This window comes from Lissotriton helveticus, chromosome 7 (genome assembly GCF_964261635.1).
Source record: "Lissotriton helveticus chromosome 7, aLisHel1.1, whole genome shotgun sequence".
NCBI lineage: Eukaryota > Metazoa > Chordata > Amphibia > Caudata > Salamandridae > Lissotriton > Lissotriton helveticus.
The window spans coordinates 1,796,171,171-1,796,192,204 of record NC_136068.1 but is presented as its reverse complement, the minus strand read 5'-3'; positions in this window follow the sequence as shown (position 1 = coordinate 1,796,192,204).

The window sequence follows — 21,034 nt, the reverse complement described above, 5'->3', positions numbered from 1 at the left end:
AAGCTATCCAGGCTGAATGAAGGCTGATAGCCAGAAACCGGTCCTTGGATGCTTGATTCCTGTCTGGGAAAGACATGGCTTGGTAGTTCGGACTGGACTGTTCCCATGAGGCACAGGGTCAGAGCTGATTTTCATATAGCCAGTGTCTAACCCAGGGTGGTGTGGAGTGCAAAAAACGATGGATTTATTCCCAGATCCTTGTACTGGGGTGAATGTATGACATTGTTCTACATTCTGTCCATCAACTGTGTTTTTTGCAATTTTCACCCCGAGTGGGCTGGGTATGCTCAGACGTGAGTCCCAGGCTCTCCAGGCTATCCAGGCTGAATGAAGGCTGATAGCCAGAAACCGGTCCTTGGATGCTTGATTCCGGTCTGGGAAAGACATGGCTTGGTAGTTCGGACTGGACTGTTCCCATGAGGCACAGAGTCAGAGCTGATTTGCATATAGCCAGTGTCTAACCCAGGGTGGAGTGGAGTGCAAAAAAAGATGGATTTAGGCCCAGATCCTTGTACTGGGGTGAATGTATGACATTGTTCTACATTCTGTACATCAACTGTGTTTTTTGCAATTTTCACCCCGAGTGGGCTGGGTATGCTCAGACATGAGTGCCAAGCTCTCCACACCACTGGAGTCAAGCTATCCAGGCTGAATGAAGGCTGATAGCCAGAAACCGGTCCTTGGATGCTTGATTCCGGTCTGGGAAAGACATGGCTTGGTAGTTCGGACTGGACTGTTCCCATGAGGCACAGGGTCAGAGCTGATTTTCATATAGCCAGTGTCTAACCCAGGGTGGTGTGGAGTGCAAAAAAACGATGGATTTATTCCCAGATCCTTGTACTAGGGTGAATGTATGACATTGTTCTACATTCTGTCCATCAACTGTGTTTTTTGCAATTTTCACCCCGAGTGGGCTGGGTATGCTCAGACGTGAGTCCCAGGCTCTCTACACCACTGGAGTCAAGCTATCCAGGCTGAATGAAGGCTGATAGCCAGAAACCGGTCCTTGGATGCTTGATTCCGGTCTTGGAAAGACATGGCTTGGTAGTTCGGACTGGACTGTTCCCATGAGGCACAGGGTCAGAGCTGATTTGCATATAGCCAGTGTCTAACCCAGGGTGGTGTGGAGTGCAAATAAACGATGGATTTAGGCCCAGATCCTTGTACTGGGGTGAATGTATGATGTTGTTCTACATTGTGTCCATCAACTGTGTTTTTTGCAATTTTCACCCGAGTGGGCTGGGTATGCTCAGACGTGAGTCCCAGGCTCTCCACACCACTGGAGTCAAGCTATCCAGGCTGAATGAAGGCTGATAGCCAGAAACCGGTCCTTGGATGCTTGATTCCGGTCTGGGAAAGACATGGCTTGGTAGTTCGGACTGGACTGTTCCCATGAGGCACAGGGTCAGAGCTGATTTGCATATAGCCAGTGTCTAACCCAGGGTGGTGTGGAGTGCAAAAAAACGATGGAATTAGGCCCAGATCCTTGTACTGGGGTGAATGTATGACATTGTTCTACATTCTGTCCATCAACTGTGTTTTTTGCAATTTTCACCCCGAGTGGGCTGGGTATGCTCAGACGTGAGTCCCAGGCTCTCTACACCACTGGAGTCAAGCTATCCAGGCTGAATGAAGGCTGATAGCCAGAAACCGGTCCTTGGATGCTTGATTCCGGTCTTGGAAAGACATGGCTTGGTAGTTCGGACTGGACTGTTCCCATGAGGCACAGGGTCAGAGCTGATTTGCATATAGCCAGTGTCTAACCCAGGGTGGTGTGGAGTGCAAAAAAACGATGGATTTAGGCCCAGATCCTTGTACTGGGGTGAATGTATGACATTGTTCTACATTCTGTCCATCAACTGTGTTTTTTGCAATTTTCACCCCGAGTGGGCTGGGTATGCTCAGACGTGAGTCCCAGGCTCTCCACACCACTGGAGTCAAGCTTTCCAGGCTAAATAAAGGCTGATAGCCAGAAACCGGTCCTTGGATGCTTGATTCCGGTCTGGGAAAGACATGGCTTGGTAGTTCGGACTGGACTGTTCCCATGAGGTACAGGGTCAGAGCTGATTTGCATATAGCCAGTGTCTAACCCAGGGTGGTGTGGAGTGCAAAAAAACGATGGATTTAGGCCCAGATCCTTGTACTGGGGTGAATGTATGACATTGTTCTACATTCTGTCCATCAACTGTGTTTTTTGCAATTTTCACCCCAAGTGGGCTGGGTATGCTCAGACGTGAGTCCCAGGCTCTCCACACCACTGGAGTCAAGCTATCCAGGCTGAATGAAGGCTGATAGCCAGAAACCAGTCCTTGGATGCTTGATTCCGGTCTGGGAAAGACATGGCTTGGTAGTTCGGACTGGACTGTTTCCATGAAGCACAGGGTCAGAGCTGATTTGCATATAGCCAGTGTCTAACACAGGGTGGTGTGGAGTGCAAAAAACGATGGATTTAGGCCCAGATCCTTGTACTGGGGTGAATGTATGACATTGTTCTACATTCTGTCCATCAACTGTGTTTTTTGCAATTTTCACCCCGAGTGGGCTGGGTATGCTCAGACGTGAGTCCCAGGCTCTCCACACCACTGGAGTCAAGCTATCCAGGCTGAATGAAGGCTGATAGCCAGAAACCCGTCCTTGGATGCTTGATTCCGGTCTGGGAAAGACATGGCTTGGTAGTTCGGACTGGACTGTTTCCATGAGGCACAGGGTCAGAGCTGATTTGCATATAGCCAGTGTCTAACACAGGGTGGTGTGGAGTACAAAAAACGATGGATTTAGGCCCAGATCCTTGTACTGGGGTGAATGTATGACATTGTTCTACATTCTGTCCATCAACTGTATTTTTTGCAATTTTCACCCCGAGTGGGCTGGGTATGCTCAGACGTGAGTCCCAGGCTCTCCACACCACTGGAGTCAGGCTATCCAGGCTGAATGAAGGCTGATAGCCAGAAACCGGTCCTTGGATGCTTGATTCCGGTCTGGGAAAGACATGGCTTGGTAGTTCGGACTGGACTGTTCCCATGAGGCACAGAGTCAGAGCTGATTTGCATATAGCCAGTGTCTAACCCAGGGTGGAGTGGAGTGCAAAAAAAGATGGATTTAGGCCCAGATCCTTGTACTGGGGTGAATGTATGACATTGTTCTACATTCTGTACATCAACTGTGTTTTTTGCAATTTTCACCCCGAGTGGGCTGGGTATGCTCAGACATGAGTGCCAAGCTCTCCACACCACTGGAGTCAAGCTATCCAGGCTGAATAAAGGCTGATAGCCAGAAACCGGTCCTTGGATGCTTGATTCTGGTTTGGGAAAGACATGGCTTGGTAGTTCGGACTGGACTGTTCCCATGAGGTACAGGGTCAGAGCTGATTTGCATATAGCCTGTGTCTAACCCAGGGTGGTGTGGAGTGCAAAAAAACGATGGATTTAGGCCCAGATCCTTGTACTGGGGTGAATGCATGACATTGTTCTACATTCTGTCCATCAACTGTGTTTTTTGCAATCTTCACCCCGGGTGGGCTGGGTATGCTCAGACGTGAGTCCCAGGCTCTCCACACCACTGGAGTCAAGCTATCCAGGCTGAATGAAGGCTGATAGCCAGAAACCCGTCCTTGGATGCTTGATTCCGGTCTGGGAAAGACATGGCTTGGTAGTTCAGACTGGACTGTTCCTATGAGGCACAGGGTCAGAGCTGATTTTCATATAGCCAGTGTCTAACCCAGGGTGGAGTGGAGTGCATAAAAAGATGGATTTATGCCCAGATCCTTGTACTGGGGTGAATGTATGACATTGTTCTACATTCTGTACATCAACTGTGTTTTTTGCAATTTTCACCCCGAGTGGGCTGGGTATGCTCAGACGTGAGTCCCAGGCTCTCCACACCACTGGAGTCAAGCTATCCAGGCTGAATGAAGGCTGATAGCCAGAAACCGGTCCTTGGATGCTTGATTCCGGTCTGGGAAAGACATGGCTTGGTAGTTCGGACTGGACTGTTCCCATGAGGCACAGGGTCAGAGCTGATTTGCATATAGCCAGTGTCTAACCCAGGGTGGAGTGGATTGCAAAAAAAGATGGATTTAGGCCCAGATCCTTGAACTGGGGTGAATGTATGACATTGTTCTACATTCTGTACATCAACTGTGTTTTTTGCAATTTTCACCCCGAGTGGGCTGGGTATGCTCAGACATGAGTGCCAAGCTCTCCACACCACTGGAGTCAAGCTATCCAGGCTGAATGAAGGCTGATAGCCAGAAACCGGTCCTTGGATGCTTGATTCCTGTCTGGGAAAGACATGGCTTGGTGGTTCGGACTGGACTGTTCCCATGAGGCACAGGGTCAGAGCTGATTTTCATATAGCCAGTGTCTAACCCAGGGTGGTGTGGAGTGCAAAAAACGATGGATTTATTCCCAGATCCTTGTACTGGGGTGAATGTATGACATTGTTCTACATTCTGTCCATCAACTGTGTTTTTTGCAATTTTCACCCCGAGTGGGCTGGATATGCTCAGACGTGAGTCCCAGGCTCTCCACACCACTGGAGTCAGGCTATCCAGGCTGAATGAAGGCTGATAGCCAGAAACCGGTCCTTGGATGCTTGATTCCGGTCTGGGAAAGACATGGCTTGGTAGTTCGGACTGGACTGTTCCCATGAGGCACAGGGTCAGAGCTGATTTGCATATAGCCAGTGTCTAACCCAGGGTGGAGTGGAGTGCAAAAAAAGATGGATTTAGGCCCAGATCCTTGTACTGGGGTGAATGTATGACATTGTTCTACATTCTGTACATCATCTGTGTTTTTTGCAATTTTCACCCCGAGTGGGCTGGGTATGCTCAGACATGAGTGCCAAGCTCTCCACACCACTGGAGTCAAGCTATCCAGGCTGAATGAAGGCTGATAGCCAGAAACCGGTCCTTGGATGCTTGATTCCGGTCTGGGAAAGACATGGCTTGGTAGTTCGGACTGGACTGTTCCCATGAGGCACAGGGTCAGAGCTGATTTTCATATAGCCAGTGTCTAACCCAGGGTGGTGTGGAGTGCAAAAAAACGATGGATTTATTCCCAGATCCTTGTACTAGGGTGAATGTATGACATTGTTCTACATTCTGTCCATCAACTGTGTTTTTTGCAATTTTCACCCCGAGTGGGCTGGTTATGCTCAGACATGAGTCCCAGGCTCTCCACACCACTGGAGTCAAGCTATCCAGGCTGAATGAAGGCTGATAGCCAGAAACCGGTCCTTGGATGCTTGATTCCGGTCTGGGAAAGACATGGCTTGGTAGTTCGGCTGGACTGTTCCCATGAGGCACAGGGTCAGAGCTGATTTGCATATAGCCAGTGTCTAACCCAGGGTGGTGTGGAGTGCAAAAAAACGATGGATTTAGGCCCAGATCCTTGTACTGGGGTGAATGTATGACATTGTTCTACATTCTGTCCATCAACTGTGTTTTTTGCAACTTTCACCCCGAGTGGGCTGGGTATGCTCAGACGTGAGTCCCAGGCTCTCCACACCACTGGAGTCAAGCTATCCAGGCTGAATGAAGGCTGATAGCCAGAAACCGGTTCTTGGATGCTTGATTCCGGTCTGGGAAAGATATGGCTTGGTAGTTCGGACTGGACTGTTCCCATGAGGCACAGGGTCAGAGCTGATTTGCATATAGCCAGTGTCTAACCCAGGGTGGTGTGGAGTGCAAAAAAACGATGGATTTAGGCCCAGATCCTTGTACTGGGTTGAATGTATGACATTGTTCTACATTCTGTCCATCAACTGTGTTTTTTGCAATTTTCACCCCGAGTGGGCTGGGTATGCTCAGACGTGAGTCCCAGGCTCTCCACACCACTGGAGTCAAGCTACCCAGGCTGAATGAAGGCTGATAGCCAGAAACCCGTCCTTGGATGCTTGATTCCGGTCTGGGAAAGACATGGCTTGGTAGTTCGGACTGGACTGTTTCCATGAGGCACAGGGTCAGAGCTGATTTGCATATAGCCAGTGTCTAACACAGGGTGGTGTGGAGTACAAAAAACGATGGATTTAGGCCCAGATCCTTGTACTGGGGTGAATGTATGACATTGTTCTACATTCTGTCCATCAACTGTGTTTTTTGCAATTTTCACCCCGAGTGGGCTGGGTATGCTCAGACGTGAGTCCCAGGCTCTCCACACCACTGGAGTCAAGCTATCCAGGCTGAATGAAGGCTGATAGCCAGAAACCGGTCCTTGGATGCTTGATTCCTGTCTGGGAAAGACATGGCTTGGTAGTTCGGACTGGACTGTTCCCATGAGGCACAGGGTCAGAGCTGATTTTCATATAGCCAGTGTCTAACCCAGGGTGGTGTGGAGTGCAAAAAACGATGGATTTATTCCCAGATCCTTGTACTGGGGTGAATGTATGACATTGTTCTACATTCTGTCCATCAACTGTGTTTTTTGCAATTTTCACCCCGAGTGGGCTGGGTATGCTCAGACGTGAGTCCCAGGCTCTCCACACCACTGGAGTCAGGCTATCCAGGCTGAATGAAGGCTGATAGCCAGAAACCGGTCCTTGGATGCTTGATTCCGGTCTGGGAAAGACATGGCTTGGTAGTTCGGACTGGACTGTTCCCATGAGGCACAGAGTCAGAGCTGATTTGCATATAGCCAGTGTCTAACCCAGGGTGGAGTGGAGTGCAAAAAAAGATGGATTTAGGCCCAGATCCTTGTACTGGGGTGAATGTATGACATTGTTCTACATTCTGTACATCAACTGTGTTTTTTGCAATTTTCACCCCGAGTGGGCTGGGTGTGCTCAGACATGAGTGCCAAGCTCTCCACACCACTGGAGTCAAGCTATCCAGGCTGAATGAAGGCTGATAGCCAGAAACCGGTCCTTGGATGCTTGATTCCGGTCTGGGAAAGACATGGCTTGGTAGTTCGGACTGGACTGTTCCCATGAGGCACAGGGTCAGAGCTGATTTTCATATAGCCAGTGTCTAACCCAGGGTGGTGTGGAGTGCAAAAAAACGATGGATTTATTCCCAGATCCTTGTACTAGGGTGAATGTATGACATTGTTCTACATTCTGTCCATCAACTGTGTTTTTTGCAATTTTCACCCCGAGTGGGCTGGGTATGCTCAGACGTGAGTCCCAGGCTCTCTACACCACTGGAGTCAAGCTATCCAGGCTGAATGAAGGCTGATAGCCAGAAACCGGTCCTTGGATGCTTGATTCCGGTCTTGGAAAGACATGGCTTGGTAGTTCGGACTGGACTGTTCCCATGAGGCACAGGGTCAGAGCTGATTTGCATATAGCCAGTGTCTAACCCAGGGTGGTGTGGAGTGCAAATAAACGATGGATTTAGGCCCAGATCCTTGTACTGGGGTGAATGTATGATGTTGTTCTACATTGTGTCCATCAACTGTGTTTTTTGCAATTTTCACCCGAGTGGGCTGGGTATGCTCAGACGTGAGTCCCAGGCTCTCCACACCACTGGAGTCAAGCTATCCAGGCTGAATGAAGGCTGATAGCCAGAAACCGGTCCTTGGATGCTTGATTCCGGTCTGGGAAAGACATGGCTTGGTAGTTCGGACTGGACTGTTCCCATGAGGCACAGGGTCAGAGCTGATTTGCATATAGCCAGTGTCTAACCCAGGGTGGTGTGGAGTGCAAAAAAACGATGGAATTAGGCCCAGATCCTTGTACTGGGGTGAATGTATGACATTGTTCTACATTCTGTCCATCAACTGTGTTTTTTGCAATTTTCACCCCGAGTGGGCTGGGTATGCTCAGACGTGAGTCCCAGGCTCTCTACACCACTGGAGTCAAGCTATCCAGGCTGAATGAAGGCTGATAGCCAGAAACCGGTCCTTGGATGCTTGATTCCGGTCTTGGAAAGACATGGCTTGGTAGTTCGGACTGGACTGTTCCCATGAGGCACAGGGTCAGAGCTGATTTGCATATAGCCAGTGTCTAACCCAGGGTGGTGTGGAGTGCAAAAAAACGATGGATTTAGGCCCAGATCCTTGTACTGGGGTGAATGTATGACATTGTTCTACATTCTGTCCATCAACTGTGTTTTTTGCAATTTTCACCCCGAGTGGGCTGGGTATGCTCAGACGTGAGTCCCAGGCTCTCCACACCACTGGAGTCAAGCTTTCCAGGCTAAATAAAGGCTGATAGCCAGAAACCGGTCCTTGGATGCTTGATTCCGGTCTGGGAAAGACATGGCTTGGTAGTTCGGACTGGACTGTTCCCATGAGGTACAGGGTCAGAGCTGATTTGCATATAGCCAGTGTCTAACCCAGGGTGGTGTGGAGTGCAAAAAAACGATGGATTTAGGCCCAGATCCTTGTACTGGGGTGAATGTATGACATTGTTCTACATTCTGTCCATCAACTGTGTTTTTTGCAATTTTCACCCCAAGTGGGCTGGGTATGCTCAGACGTGAGTCCCAGGCTCTCCACACCACTGGAGTCAAGCTATCCAGGCTGAATGAAGGCTGATAGCCAGAAACCCGTCCTTGGATGCTTGATTCCGGTCTGGGAAAGACATGGCTTGGTAGTTCGGACTGGACTGTTTCCATGAGGCACAGGGTCAGAGCTGATTTGCATATAGCCAGTGTCTAACACAGGGTGGTGTGGAGTACAAAAAACGATGGATTTAGGCCCAGATCCTTGTACTGGGGTGAATGTATGACATTGTTCTACATTCTGTCCATCAACTGTGTTTTTTGCAATTTTCACCCCGAGTGGGCTGGGTATGCTCAGACGTGAGTCCCAGGCTCTCCACACCACTGGAGTCAGGCTATCCAGGCTGAATGAAGGCTGATAGCCAGAAACCGGTCCTTGGATGCTTGATTCCGGTCTGGGAAAGACATGGCTTGGTAGTTCGGACTGGACTGTTCCCATGAGGCACAGAGTCAGAGCTGATTTGCATATAGCCAGTGTCTAACCCAGGGTGGAGTGGAGTGCAAAAAAAGATGGATTTAGGCCCAGATCCTTGTACTGGGGTGAATGTATGACATTGTTCTACATTCTGTACATCAACTGTGTTTTTTGCAATTTTCACCCCGAGTGGGCTGGGTATGCTCAGACATGAGTGCCAAGCTCTCCACACCACTGGAGTCAAGCTATCCAGGCTGAATAAAGGCTGATAGCCAGAAACCGGTCCTTGGATGCTTGATTCCGGTTTGGGAAAGACATGGCTTGGTAGTTCGGACTGGACTGTTCCCATGAGGTACAGGGTCAGAGCTGATTTGCATATAGCCTGTGTCTAACCCAGGGTGGTGTGGAGTGCAAAAAAACGATGGATTTAGGCCCAGATCCTTGTACTGGGGTGAATGCATGACATTGTTCTACATTCTGTCCATCAACTGTGTTTTTTGCAATCTTCACCCCGGGTGGGCTGGGTATGCTCAGACGTGAGTCCCAGGCTCTCCACACCACTGGAGTCAAGCTATCCAGGCTGAATGAAGGCTGATAGCCAGAAACCCGTCCTTGGATGCTTGATTCCGGTCTGGGAAAGACATGGCTTGGTAGTTCAGACTGGACTGTTCCTATGAGGCACAGGGTCAGAGCTGATTTTCATATAGCCAGTGTCTAACCCAGGGTGGAGTGGAGTGCATAAAAAGATGGATTTATGCCCAGATCCTTGTACTGGGGTGAATGTATGACATTGTTCTACATTCTGTACATCAACTGTGTTTTTTGCAATTTTCACCCCGAGTGGGCTGGGTATGCTCAGACGTGAGTCCCAAGCTCTCCACACCACTGGAGTCACGCTATCCAGGCTGAATGAAGGCTGATAGCCAGAAACCGGTCCTTGGACGCTTGATTCCGGTCTGGGAAAGACATGGCTTGGTAGTTCGGACTGGACTGTTCCCATGAGGCACAGGGTCAGAGCTGATTTGCATATAGCCAGTGTCTAACCCAGGGTGGTGTGGAGTGCAAAAAAAACGATGGATTTAGGCCCAGATCCTTGTACTGGGGTGAATGTATGACATTGTTCTACATTCTGTCCATCAACTGTGTTTTTTGCAATTTTCACCCCGATTGGGCTGGGTATGCTCATACGTGAGTCCCAGGCTCTCCACACCACTGGAGTCAAGCTATCCAGGCTGAATGATGGCTGATAGCCAGAAACAGGTCCTTGGATGCTTGATTCCGGTCTGGGAAAGACATGGCTTGGTAGTTCGGACTGGACTTCCCATGAGGCACAGGGTCAGAGGTGATTTGCATATAGCCAGTGTCTAACCCAGGGTGGTGTGGAGTGCAAATAAACGATGGATTTAGGCCCAGATCCTTGTACTGGGGTGAATGTATGACATTGTTCTACATTCTGTCCATCAATTGTGTTTTTTGCAATTTTCACCCCGAATGGGCTGGGTATGCTCAGACGTGAGTCCCAGGCTCGCCACACCACTGGAGTCAAGCTATCCAGGCTGAATGAGGCTGATAGCCAGAAACCGGTCCTTGGATGCTTGATTCCGGTCTGGGAAAGACATGGCTTGGTAGTTCGGACTGGACTGTTCCCATGAGGCACAGGGTCAGAGCTGATTTGCATATAGCCAGTGTCTAACCCAGGGTGGTGTGGAGTGCAATAAAACGATGGATTTAGGCCCAGATCCTTGTACTGGGGTGAATGTATGACATTGTTCTACATTCTGTCCATCAACTGTGTTTTTTGCAATTTTCACCCCAAGTGGGCTGGGTATGCTCAGACGTGAGTCCCAGGCTCTCCACACCACTGGAGTCAAGCTATCCAGGCTGAATGAAGGCTGATAGCCACAAACCGGTCCTTGGATGCTTGATTCCGGTCTGGGAAAGACATGGCTTGGTAGTTCGGCTGGACTGTTCCCATGAGGCACAGGGTCAGAGCTGATTTGCATATAGCCAGTGTCTAACCCAGGGTGGTGTGGAGTGCAAAAAAACGATGGATTTAGGCCCAGATCCTTGTACTGGGGTGAATGTATGACATTGTTCTACATTCTGTCCATCAACTGTGTTTTTTGCAATTTTCACCCCGATTGGGCTGGGTATGCTCAGACGTGAGTCCCAGGCTCTCCACACCACTGGAGTCAAGCTATCCAGGCTGAATGAAGGCTGATAGCCAGAAACGGGTCCTTGGATGCTTGATTCCGGTCTGAGAAAGACATGGCTTGGTAGTTCGGACTGGACTGTTCCCATGAGGCACAGGGTCAGAGATGATTTGCATATATCCAGTGTATAACCCAGGGTGGTGTGGAGTGCAAAAAAACGATGGATTTAGGCCCAGATCCTTGTACTGGGGTGAATGTATGACATTGTTCTACATTCTGTCCATCAACTGTGTTTTTTGCAATTTTCACCCCGAGTGGGCTGGGTATGCTCATACGTGAGTCCCAGGCTCTCCACACCACTGGAGTCAAGCTATCCAGGCTGAATGATGGCTGATAGCCAGAAACAGGTCCTTGGATGCTTGATTCCGGTCTGGGAAAGACATGGCTTGGTAGTTCGGACTGGACTTCCCATGAGGCACAGGGTCAGAGGTGATTTGCATATAGCCAGTGTCTAACCCAGGGTGGTGTGGAGTGCAAATAAACGATGGATTTAGGCCCAGATCCTTGTACTGGGGTGAATGTATGACATTGTTCTACATTCTGTCCATCAATTGTGTTTTTTGCAATTTTCACCCCGAATGGGCTGGGTATGCTCAGACGTGAGTCCCAGGCTCGCCACACCACTGGAGTCAAGCTATCCAGGCTGAATGAGGCTGATAGCCAGAAACCGGTCCTTGGATGCTTGATTCCGGTCTGGGAAAGACATGGCTTGGTAGTTCGGACTGGACTGTTCCCATGAGGCACAGGGTCAGAGCTGATTTGCATATAGCCAGTGTCTAACCCAGGGTGGTGTGGAGTGCAATAAAACGATGGATTTAGGCCCAGATCCTTGTACTGGGGTGAATGTATGACATTGTTCTACATTCTGTCCATCAACTGTGTTTTTTGCAATTTTCACCCCAAGTGGGCTGGGTATGCTCAGACGTGAGTCCCAGGCTCTCCACACCACTGGAGTCAAGCTATCCAGGCTGAATGAAGGCTGATAGCCAAAAACCGGTCCTTGGATGCTTGATTCCGGTCTGGGAAAGACATGGCTTGGTAGTTCGGCTGGACTGTTCCCATGAGGCACAGGGTCAGAGCTGATTTGCATATAGCCAGTGTCTAACCCAGGGTGGTGTGGAGTGCAAAAAAACGATGGATTTAGGCCCAGATCCTTGTACTGGGGTGAATGTATGACATTGTTCTACATTCTGTCCATCAACTGTGTTTTTTGCAATTTTCACCCCAAGTGGGCTGGGTATGCTCAGACGTGAGTCCCAGGCTCTCCACACCACTGGAGTCAAGCTATCCAGGCTGAATGAAGGCTGATAGCCAGAAACCAGTCCTTGGATGCTTGATTCCGGTCTGGGAAAGACATGGCTTGGTAGTTCGGACTGGACTGTTTCCATGAAGCACAGGGTCAGAGCTGATTTGCATATAGCCAGTGTCTAACACAGGGTGGTGTGGAGTGCAAAAAACGATGGATTTAGGCCCAGATCCTTGTACTGGGGTGAATGTATGACATTGTTCTACATTCTGTCCATCAACTGTGTTTTTTGCAATTTTCACCCCGAGTGGGCTGGGTATGCTCAGACGTGAGTCCCAGGCTCTCCACACCACTGGAGTCAAGCTATCCAGGCTGAATGAAGGCTGATAGCCAGAAACCCGTCCTTGGATGCTTGATTCCGGTCTGGGAAAGACATGGCTTGGTAGTTCGGACTGGACTGTTTCCATGAGGCACAGGGTCAGAGCTGATTTGCATATAGCCAGTGTCTAACACAGGGTGGTGTGGAGTACAAAAAACGATGGATTTAGGCCCAGATCCTTGTACTGGGGTGAATGTATGACATTGTTCTACATTCTGTCCATCAACTGTGTTTTTTGCAATTTTCACCCCGAGTGGGCTGGGTATGCTCAGACGTGAGTCCCAGGCTCTCCACACCACTGGAGTCAGGCTATCCAGGCTGAATGAAGGCTGATAGCCAGAAACCGGTCCTTGGATGCTTGATTCCGGTCTGGGAAAGACATGGCTTGGTAGTTCGGACTGGACTGTTCCCATGAGGCACAGAGTCAGAGCTGATTTGCATATAGCCAGTGTCTAACCCAGGGTGGAGTGGAGTGCAAAAAAAGATGGATTTAGGCCCAGATCCTTGTACTGGGGTGAATGTATGACATTGTTCTACATTCTGTACATCAACTGTGTTTTTTGCAATTTTCACCCCGAGTGGGCTGGGTATGCTCAGACATGAGTGCCAAGCTCTCCACACCACTGGAGTCAAGCTATCCAGGCTGAATGAAGGCTGATAGCCAGAAACCGGTCCTTGGATGATTGATTCCGGTCTGGGAAAGACATGGCTTGGTAGTTCGGACTGGACTGTTCCCATGAGGCACAGGGTCAGAGCTGATTTTCATATAGCCAGTGTCTAACCCAGGGTGGTGTGGAGTGCAAAAAAACGATGGATTTATTCCCAGATCCTTGTACTAGGGTGAATGTATGACATTGTTCTACATTCTGTCCATCAACTGTGTTTTTTGCAATTTTCACCCCGAGTGGGCTGGGTATGCTCAGACGTGAGTCCCAGGCTCTCCACACCACTGGAGTCAAGCTATCCAGGCTGAATAAAGGCTGATAGCCAGAAACCGGTCCTTGGATGCTTGATTCCGGTTTGGGAAAGACATGGCTTGGTAGTTCGGACTGGACTGTTCCCATGAGGTACAGGGTCAGAGCTGATTTGAATATAGCCTGTGTCTAACCCAGGGTGGTGTGGAGTGCAAAAAAACGATGGATTTAGGCCCAGATCCTTGTACTGGGGTGAATGCATGACATTGTTCTACATTCTGTCCATCAACTGTGTTTTTTGCAATCTTCACCCCGGGTGGGCTGGGTATGCTCAGACGTGAGTCCCAGGCTCTCCACACCACTGGAGTCAAGCTATCCAGGCTGAATGAAGGCTGATAGCCAGAAACCCGTCCTTGGATGCTTGATTCCGGTCTGGGAAAGACATGGCTTGGTAGTTCAGACTGGACTGTTCCTATGAGGCACAGGGTCAGAGCTGATTTTCATATAGCCAGTGTCTAACCCAGGGTGGAGTGGAGTGCATAAAAAGATGGATTTATGCCCAGATCCTTGTACTGGGGTGAATGTATGACATTGTTCTACATTCTGTACATCAACTGTGTTTTTTGCAATTTTCACCCCGAGTGGGCTGGGTATGCTCAGACGTGAGTCCCAAGCTCTCCACACCACTGGAGTCACGCTATCCAGGCTGAATGAAGGCTGATAGCCAGAAACCGGTCCTTGGACGCTTGATTCCGGTCTGGGAAAGACATGGCTTGGTAGTTCGGACTGGACTGTTCCCATGAGGCACAGGGTCAGAGCTGATTTGCATATAGCCAGTGTCTAACCCAGGGTGGTGTGGAGTGCAAAAAAAACGATGGATTTAGGCCCAGATCCTTGTACTGGGGTGAATGTATGACATTGTTCTACATTCTGTCCATCAACTGTGTTTTTTGCAATTTTCACCCCGATTGGGCTGGGTATGCTCATACGTGAGTCCCAGGCTCTCCACACCACTGGAGTCAAGCTATCCAGGCTGAATGATGGCTGATAGCCAGAAACAGGTCCTTGGATGCTTGATTCCGGTCTGGGAAAGACATGGCTTGGTAGTTCGGACTGGACTTCCCATGAGGCACAGGGTCAGAGGTGATTTGCATATAGCCAGTGTCTAACCCAGGGTGGTGTGGAGTGCAAATAAACAATGGATTTAGGCCCAGATCCTTGTACTGGGGTGAATGTATGACATTGTTCTACATTCTGTCCATCAATTGTGTTTTTTGCAATTTTCACCCCGAATGGGCTGGGTATGCTCAGACGTGAGTCCCAGGCTCGCCACACCACTGGAGTCAAGCTATCCAGGCTGAATGAGGCTGATAGCCAGAAACCGGTCCTTGGATGCTTGATTCCGGTCTGGGAAAGACATGGCTTGGTAGTTCGGACTGGACTGTTCCCATGAGGCACAGGGTCAGAGCTGATTTGCATATAGCCAGTGTCTAACCCAGGGTGGTGTGGAGTGCAATAAAACGATGGATTTAGGCCCAGATCCTTGTACTGGGGTGAATGTATGACATTGTTCTACATTCTGTCCATCAACTGTGTTTTTTGCAATTTTCACCCCAAGTGGGCTGGGTATGCTCAGACGTGAGTCCCAGGCTCTCCACACCACTGGAGTCAAGCTATCCAGGCTGAATGAAGGCTGATAGCCAAAAACCGGTCCTTGGATGCTTGATTCCGGTCTGGGAAAGACATGGCTTGGTAGTTCGGCTGGACTGTTCCCATGAGGCACAGGGTCAGAGCTGATTTGCATATAGCCAGTGTCTAACCCAGGGTGGTGTGGAGTGCAAAAAAACGATGGATTTAGGCCCAGATCCTTGTACTGGGGTGAATGTATGACATTGTTCTACATTCTGTCCATCAACTGTGTTTTTTGCAATTTTCACCCCGATTGGGCTGGGTATGCTCAGACGTGAGTCCCAGGCTCTCCACACCACTGGAGTCAAGCTATCCAGGCTGAATGAAGGCTGATAGCCAGAAACGGGTCCTTGGATGCTTGATTCCGGTCTGAGAAAGACATGGCTTGGTAGTTCGGACTGGACTGTTCCCATGAGGCACAGGGTCAGAGAGGATTTGCATATATCCAGTGTATAACCCAGGGTGGTGTGGAGTGCAAAAAAACGATGGATTTAGGCCCAGATCCTTGTACTGGGGTGAATGTATGACATTGTTCTACATTCTGTCCATCAACTGTGTTTTTTGCAATTTTCACCCCGAGTGGGCTGGGTATGCTCATACGTGAGTCCCAGGCTCTCCACACCACTGGAGTCAAGCTATCCAGGCTGAATGATGGCTGATAGCCAGAAACAGGTCCTTGGATGCTTGATTCCGGTCTGGGAAAGACATGGCTTGGTAGTTCGGACTGGACTTCCCATGAGGCACAGGGTCAGAGGTGATTTGCATATAGCCAGTGTCTAACCCAGGGTGGTGTGGAGTGCAAATAAACGATGGATTTAGGCCCAGATCCTTGTACTGGGGTGAATGTATGACATTGTTCTACATTCTGTCCATCAATTGTGTTTTTTGCAATTTTCACCCCGAATGGGCTGGGTATGCTCAGACGTGAGTCCCAGGCTCGCCACACCACTGGAGTCAAGCTATCCAGGCTGAATGAGGCTGATAGCCAGAAACCGGTCCTTGGATGCTTGATTCCGGTCTGGGAAAGACATGGCTTGGTAGTTCGGACTGGACTGTTCCCATGAGGCACAGGGTCAGAGCTGATTTGCATATAGCCAGTGTCTAACCCAGGGTGGTGTGGAGTGCAATAAAACGATGGATTTAGGCCCAGATCCTTGTACTGGGGTGAATGTATGACATTGTTCTACATTCTGTCCATCAACTGTGTTTTTTGCAATTTTCACCCCAAGTGGGCTGGGTATGCTCAGACGTGAGTCCCAGGCTCTCCACACCACTGGAGTCAAGCTATCCAGGCTGAATGAAGGCTGATAGCCAAAAACCGGTCCTTGGATGCTTGATTCCGGTCTGGGAAAGACATGGCTTGGTAGTTCGGCTGGACTGTTCCCATGAGGCACAGGGTCAGAGCTGATTTGCATATAGCCAGTGTCTAACCCAGGGTGGTGTGGAGTGCAAAAAAACGATGGATTTAGGCCCAGATCCTTGTACTGGGGTGAATGTATGACATTGTTCTACATTCTGTCCATCAACTGTGTTTTTTGCAATTTTCACCCCGAGTGGGCTGGGTATGCTCAGACGTGAGTCCCAGGCTCTCCACACCACTGGAGTCAAGCTATCCAGGCTGAATGAAGGCTGATAGCCAGAAACCGGTTCTTGGATGCTTGATTCCGGTCTGGGAAAGACATGGCTTGGTAGTTCGGACTGGAATGTTCCCATGAGGCACAGGTTCAGAGCTGATTTGCATATAGCCAGTGTCTAACCCAGGGTGGTGTGGAGTGCAAAAACCCGATGGATTTAGGGCCAGATCCTTGTGCTGGGGTGAATGTATGACATTATTCTACATTCTGTCCATCAACTGTGTTTTTTGCAATTTTCACACCGAGAGGGCTGGGTATGCTCAGACGTGAGTCCCAGGCTCTCCACACCACTGGAGTCAAGCTATCCAGGCTGAATGAAGTCTGATAGCCAGAAACCGGTTCTTGGATGCTTGATTCCGGTCTGGGAAAGACATGGCTTGGTAGTTCGGACTGGACTGTTCCCATGAGGCAAAGGGTCAGAGCTGATTTGCATATAGCCAGTGTCTAACACAGGGTGGTGTGGAGTGCAAAAAAATGATGGATTTAGGCCCAGATCCTTGTACTGGGGTGAATGTATGACATTGTTCTACATTCTGTCCATCAACTTGCATTTTTGCAATTTTCACCCCGAGTGGGCTGGGTATGCTCAGACGTGAGTCCCAGGCTCTCCACACCACTGGAGTCAAGCTATCCAGGCAAAATAAAGGCTGATAGCCAGAAACCGGTCCTTGGATGCTTGATTCCGGTTTGGGAAAGACATGGCTTGGTAGTTCGGACTGGACTGTTCCCATGAGGTATAGGGTCAGAGCTGATTTGCATATAGCCTGGGTCTAACCCAGGGTGGTGTGGAGTGCAAAAAAACGATGGATTTAGGCCCAGATCCTTGTACTGGGGTGAATGTATGACATTGTTCTACATTCTGTCCATCAACTGTGTTTTTTGCAATTTTCACCCCGGGTGGGCTGGGTATGCTCAGACGTGAGTCCCAGGCTCTCCACACCACTGGAGTCAAGCTATCCAGGCTGAATGAAGGCTGATAGCCAGAAACCCGTCCTTGGATGCTTGATTCCGGTCTGGGAAAGACATGGCTTGGTAGTTCAGACTGGACTGTTCCTATGAGGCACAGGGTCAGAGCTGATTTGCATATAGCCAGTGTCTAACCCAGGGTGGAGTGGAGTGCATAAAAAGATGGATATATGCCCAGATCCTTGTACTGGGGTGAATGTATGACATTGTTCTACATTCTGTACATCAACTCTGTTTTTTGCAATTTTCACCCCGAGTGGGCTGGGTATGCTCAGACGTGAGTCCCAAGCTCTCCACACCACTGGAGTCACGCTATCCAGGCTGAATGAAGGCTGATAGCCAGAAACCGGTCCTTGGATGCTTGATTCCGGTCTGGGAAAGACATGGCTTGGTAGTTCGGACTGGACTGTTCCCATGAGGCACAGGGTCAGAGCTGATTTGCATATAGCCAGTGTCTAACCCAGGGTGGTGTGGAGTGCAAAAAAAAAGATGGAGTGCAAAAAAAAAGATGGACTTAGGCCCAGATCCTTGTACTGGGGTGAATGTATGACATTGTTCTACATTCTGTCCATCAACTGTGTTTTTTGCAATTTTCACCCCGATTGGGCTGGGTATGCTCAGACGTGAGTCCCAGGCTCTCCACACCACTGGAGTCAAGCTATCCAGGCTGAATGAAGGCTGATAGCCAGAAACGGGTCCTTGGATGCTTGATTCCGGTCTGAGAAAGACATGGCTTGGTAGTTCGGACTGGACTGTTCCCATGAGGCACAGGGTCAGAGATGATTTGCATATAGCCAGTGTATAACCCAGGGTGGTGTGGAGTGCAAAAAAACGATGGATTTAGGCCCAGATCCTTGTACTGGGGTGAATGTATGACATTGTTCTACATTCTGTCCATCAACTGTGTTTTTTGCAATTTTCACCCCGAGTGGGCTGGGTATGCTCATACGTGAGTCCCAGGCTCTCCACACCACTGGAGTCAAGCTATCCAGGCTGAATGATGGCTGATAGCCAGAAACAGGTCCTTGGATGCTTGATTCCGGTTTGGGAAAGACATGGCTTGGTAGTTCGGACTGGACTGTTCCCATGAGGCACAGGGTCAGAGCTGATTTGCATATAGCCAGTGTCTAACCCAGGGTGGTGTGGAGTGCAAATAAACGATGGATTTAGGCCCAGATCCTTGTACTGGGGTGAATGTATGACATTGTTCTACATTCTGTCCATCAATTGTGTTTTTTGCAATTTTCACCCCGAATGGGCTGGGTATGCTCAGACGTTAGTCCCAGGCTCGCCACACCACTGGAGTCAAGCTATCCATGCTGAATGAGGCTGATAGCCAGAAACCGGTCCTTGGATGCTTGATTCCGGTCTGGGAAAGACATGGCTTGGTAGTTCGGACTGGACTGTTCCCATGAGGCACAGGGTCAGAGCTGATTTGCATATAGCCAGTGTCTAACCCAGGGTGGTGTGGAGTGCAATAAAACAATGGATTTAGGCCCAGATCCTTGTACTGGGGTGAATGTATGACATTGTTCTACATTCTGTCCATCAACTGTGTTTTTTGCAATTTTCACCCCAAGTGGGCTGGGTATGCTCAGACGTGAGTCCCAGGCTCTCCACACCACTGGAGTCAAGCTATCCAGGCTGAATGAAGGCTGATAGCCAAAAACCGGTCCTTGGATGCTTGATTCCGGTCTGGGAAAGACATGGCTTGGTAGTTCGGACTGGACTGTTCCCATGAGGCACAGGGTCAGACCTGATTTGCATATAGCCAGTGTCTAACCCAGGGTGGTGTGGAGTGCAAAAAAACGATGGATTTAGGCCCATATCCTTGTGCTGGGGTGAATGTATGACATTGTTCTACATTCTGTCCATCAACTGTGTTTTTTGCAATTTTCACACCGAGTGGGCTGGGTATGCTCAGACGTGAGTCCCAGGCTCTCCACACCACTGGAGTCAAGCTATCCAGGCTGAATGAAGTCTGATAGCCAGAAACCGGTTCTTGGATGCTTGATTCCGGTCTGGGAAAGACATGGCTTGGTAGTTCGGACTGGACTGTTCCCATGAGGCACAGGGTCAGAGCTGATTTGCATATAGCCAGTGTCTAACACAGGGTGGTGTGGAGTGCAAAAAAACGATGGATTTAGGCCCAGATCCTTGTACTGGGGTGAATGTATGACATTGTTCTACATTCTGTCCATCAACTGTGTTTTTTGCAATTTTCACCCCGAGTGGGCTGGGTATGCTCAGACGTGAGTCCCAGGCTCTCCACACCACTGGAGTCAAGCTATCCAGGCTGAATAAAGCCTGATAGCCAGAAACCGGTCCTTGGATGCTTGATTCCGGTCTGGGAAAGACATGGCTTGGTAGTTCGGACTGGACTGTTCCCATGAGGTACAGGGTCAGAGCTAATTTGCATATAGCCAGTGTCTAACCCAGGGTGGTGTGGAGTGCAAAAAAACGATGGATTTAGGCCCAGATCCTTGTACTGGGGTGAATGTATGACATTGTTCTACATTCTGTCCATCAACTGTGTTTTTTGCAATTTTCACCCCGGGTGGGCTGGGTATGCTCAGACGTGAGTCCCAGGCTCTCCACACCACTGGAGTCAAGCTATCCAGGCTGAATGAAGGCTGATAGCCAGAAACCCGTCCTTGGATGCTTGATTCCGGTCTGGGAAAGACATGGCTTGGTAGTTCGGACTGGACTGTTCCCATGAGGCACAGGGTCAGAGCTGATTTGCATATAGCCAGTGTCTAACCCAGGGTGGAGTGGAGTGCATAAAAAGATGGATTTAGGCCCAGATCCTTGTACTGGGGTGAATGTATGACATTGTTCTACATTATGTACATCAACTGTGTTTTTTGCAATTTTCACCCCGAGTGGGCTGGGTATGCTCAGACGTGAGTCCCAAGCTCTCCACACCACTGGAGTCACGCTATCCAGGCTGAATGAAGGCTGATAGCCAGAAAACGGTCCTTGGATGCTTGATTCCGGTCTGGGAAAGACATGGCTTGGTAGTTCGGACTGGACTGTTCCCATGAGGCACAGGGTCAGAGCTGATTTGCATATAGCCAGTGTCTAACCCAGGGTGGTGTGGAGTGCAAAAAAAACGATGGATTTAGGCCCAGATCCTTG